Source organism: Pteropus medius, unplaced genomic scaffold (assembly GCF_902729225.1).
Source record: "Pteropus medius unplaced genomic scaffold, Ma_sr-lr_union100, whole genome shotgun sequence".
Lineage (NCBI taxonomy): Eukaryota > Metazoa > Chordata > Mammalia > Chiroptera > Pteropodidae > Pteropus > Pteropus medius.
Window position 1 is genome coordinate 702123 of NW_024353907.1, and position 3223 is coordinate 705345.

Genomic DNA, 3223 nt, shown 5'->3' on the forward strand with positions numbered 1-3223 from the left:
CTACATCTTTGAATGAACAGATTACAAGAAGCAGAAGTTAGTCATTAACTCTTTGTACACAGATAAATGTATTCAGGGGAACTCCCAGCAAACAGGGCCTAATAGACAGTTTTATCATCATTACCTTGGAATGTTGCGCTTCTCCCTGGAACTGGCGCCTGGAGATATCACCTCCCTGTAACTGAGTAACTGCTCTCCCTAGGGGCCGGCACCTGGAGATACTGCCTCCCTGAAACTGGAGAATTTCCACTTTTACAGTCCACTATGTTCCTATTTATGAGGACCCAAGGGAAACATTTCACTCTGGTTCTCCTGAGCATCAAGTTTGAATTTTATCTTATGTAAATTGTAAATCTTGTGTCTGGTTTTGTCTCTCACATCTCATGTCTTTAGCAGAACTATGAGGACTTAGAACATATATTTCAAGTATCGGTACTACCTCTAGCTATATCTTAACTACTTTATTTTTTTCCTTTACCCTGACTTTTTATTTCTTCTTATTAATTGCTTTTTATCTCACATTATTAAATATATTTATGTAAGCCATTCCAAAATCAATCTGTAACAATGTGGGCATAAATAATTTAAAAACCATGTTAAGTGATTAAAAAATAATAAAACACTTAAAGCACAGTTCCCTTCAAGGCATTATTAATTATATGATATTTCTGCACAGGCCTTGGCCAACAAGTCAGAATCTTATTTAGTGAGAAAAGATAAAAGTTTCATTAATGAAACCTTAGACATTCTCAATTGAGAAAAAAAAAGTAACCTCATTTCTTTTCCTTTTACTTTTTTTTCCCTTTTATGCTATGCTTATTTTTCATTTAAGAGTTCAAAGTTTCTCTGAGGCCTCCAGTTCTTTCTTATTCAAGCAGGTTTAGTCAAATTACTCATGACAAAGATAACAAAGGCTTTCCTAATCTGCTTTGCTTTCTGCTCCTGGGAAAACTGGTTCTGTATTCTTCTTTCCCTTTTCTGAGTCAGCACTTGGCTTGTTCAAAACTAAGGGGCCTCAGCTCAGACTACTAGAAAGAATATGCATGGAGAGAAAACAACAGCCCATATTTTAAATTAGAAAAGGAGAGCTGCTCTTTAGATGGTAGGACAATTGTGTTGTTAATACAGTTCAAAAAAGAAGGACTAGGGAAATCCAAGAAAATGAAAAAACAGTGTTTCTACGACCCTATCTAACTTAACTGTGATACTAAATCTAGAGTAAGATAATACCTACCCAAGAGATCTAGGTAAGATTATTTTGCTTACTGAGGGCTGAATCCCCTGATCTTCTAATTCCACAAACAAAAGTTCTTCTGATGGTTTGCTGATTAAATGATATAAGCTGGATAAGTCTATATTAATTCAGATAGTCTTTTTTCATATTTTTCCAGCTCTCGTTAACATAGTCTCTAGTTAACTCTTTATATAACTTTTAGGTTATTTCCAACTAGGATGTAATCTGGTGATTTTTTCGTGACTATTATTCCTAAAATCTCTTTCCGCCTCAATATGACTAAATTTTAACTGCATATATAAATTAGATTCCTCTTGATTTATTTTTGACCTGGTGCCCACTTGATTTCAAGTTCTGTTTTATCTCAGAATTTTTAAGTCAGTTTTCTATTCTGCATCTCCCTGACCGTCAAGGTTCTTATGACCTTGAAATGGTATTCCTTTATTTACTTCCCTCAGGCTCACATTCCATCTTACACATCATCCTCTACTTTAGAATTTATTGTCCATTTCTATGTTCTGTCCACTGGCCATTCACAGGAACACTTTAGATAATCATTCGCCTTGTAACCCTATGCAAATTATAGTCCCAATTTTGTGACAATCTCTTCCCACTCTGTGTCTATTCTGAGCTTCCTCTGAGATCACCTCTTATTGTGAATGATAGAGATATGACATTGAGGCCCCAACATAGACCATCTAAAGTAAACAAGCAACTGTAAACAAAAACATCCATCAGAGAGGAATGACATTTTCTGAGAATAAAAATGATTAAGATCAATCTTGAATGGCTCTCTACACATGGTGGTGTGGGTGTGTAAGTGAGTAAGAGAATATTTGCTGTTGAAGAGGAATAGAGGCAATACTTCAAAGTGTATATAGGCTGACCTGAACGCCTAATTAAAGGAGATATGAGATGCACTGCGCTTGGCCCAAGATGGCAGTGCCTGCGTGCAGCTGAGGGCTTGGGCCACGGGTGCTGTCCTGGGGCGAGAGCTGCCTGTCCCTGTTGCACTCTGCACACCTCCGCGGTCTGCACCAAGAATCAGTAGGCCCGAGTCCGAGTGGACAAGGTTGATAAGCCAGTGACCTAGGAAGAGGCACACGCGCCTCACCATATCTCCCACTGCAAGGGCTGGCTGTCGCTGCATACAGGTAACATGGATGGGGAGGACCATACTGAAGAGCAAATGATGGAGGATGTTTTTCTTCTCAGTTCATGCTGGGCACCTTCTCAGGCTATCTGGCTGATTAGCTTATCATAAAGCGCTGGGCTAACCAGGTGGACATCTGTTCTTTGGTCCTGAGGCAGCTGCCTGTGCACAAGTCCTCCTTCCTTGTGGGCTCCAGTGATACACTGCTGTCTCATTTTTACAAGTGTCCTGTGCGTCTCCACTTCCAAAATGTGCCCTCAAAGATTGTATATAACTAGGATGGTCTCCTTTTTCTGCATCAAGCTCTAGCTGCAAAGGGCAGAAATATGTGGGAAGGAGTGAAATAGAAATGGGGAAACATATCCCCTCAGAGTCCAGAGGCTTCACTTTTAGAGCTGTGTTGAATAAGTGGGCTCCCAGTGTGGTCTGGCCTTGCCATCTGTCTTTACTCTTTAGGTGAAGAATCTAGAATAGGATTTCTCTGAAGGTGCCCGAGGAATCCCAAGAAGACTGGCAGCTAAGATTCATCCTCTTAGCAAACATCAAGTATGTCATAAAGCATTGTCAACTGTAGTCATATTGTTGTACATACATCTCCAGGACTGCTCACCCTGCATAACTGGAACTTTACACCCACACCAACATCTCCCGTTTCCCTCTCCCAGATCCTAGAACCACCATTATTCTGTTTCTATGTCAACTATTTTTGATTCCACATAAAAGTGAAGTTATGCATTATTTGTAAAAAGAAAGAAAGAATGAACAAGAAAGAAAGAGAGAGAAAGAAAGAGAGAAAGAGAGAGAGAAAGAAAGAGAGAAAGAGAGAGAGAAAGAAA

At 39.4% G+C, this 3223-nt stretch overlaps 1 pseudogene; it reads left to right on the top strand.

Annotated features, from left to right (window-relative positions):
- Positions 1 to 2170: 2170 nt before the first annotated feature.
- LOC120593679 (28S ribosomal protein S24, mitochondrial-like) lies at positions 2171 to 2665 on the top strand (annotated as a pseudogene).
- Positions 2666 to 3223: the final 558 nt, after the last annotated feature.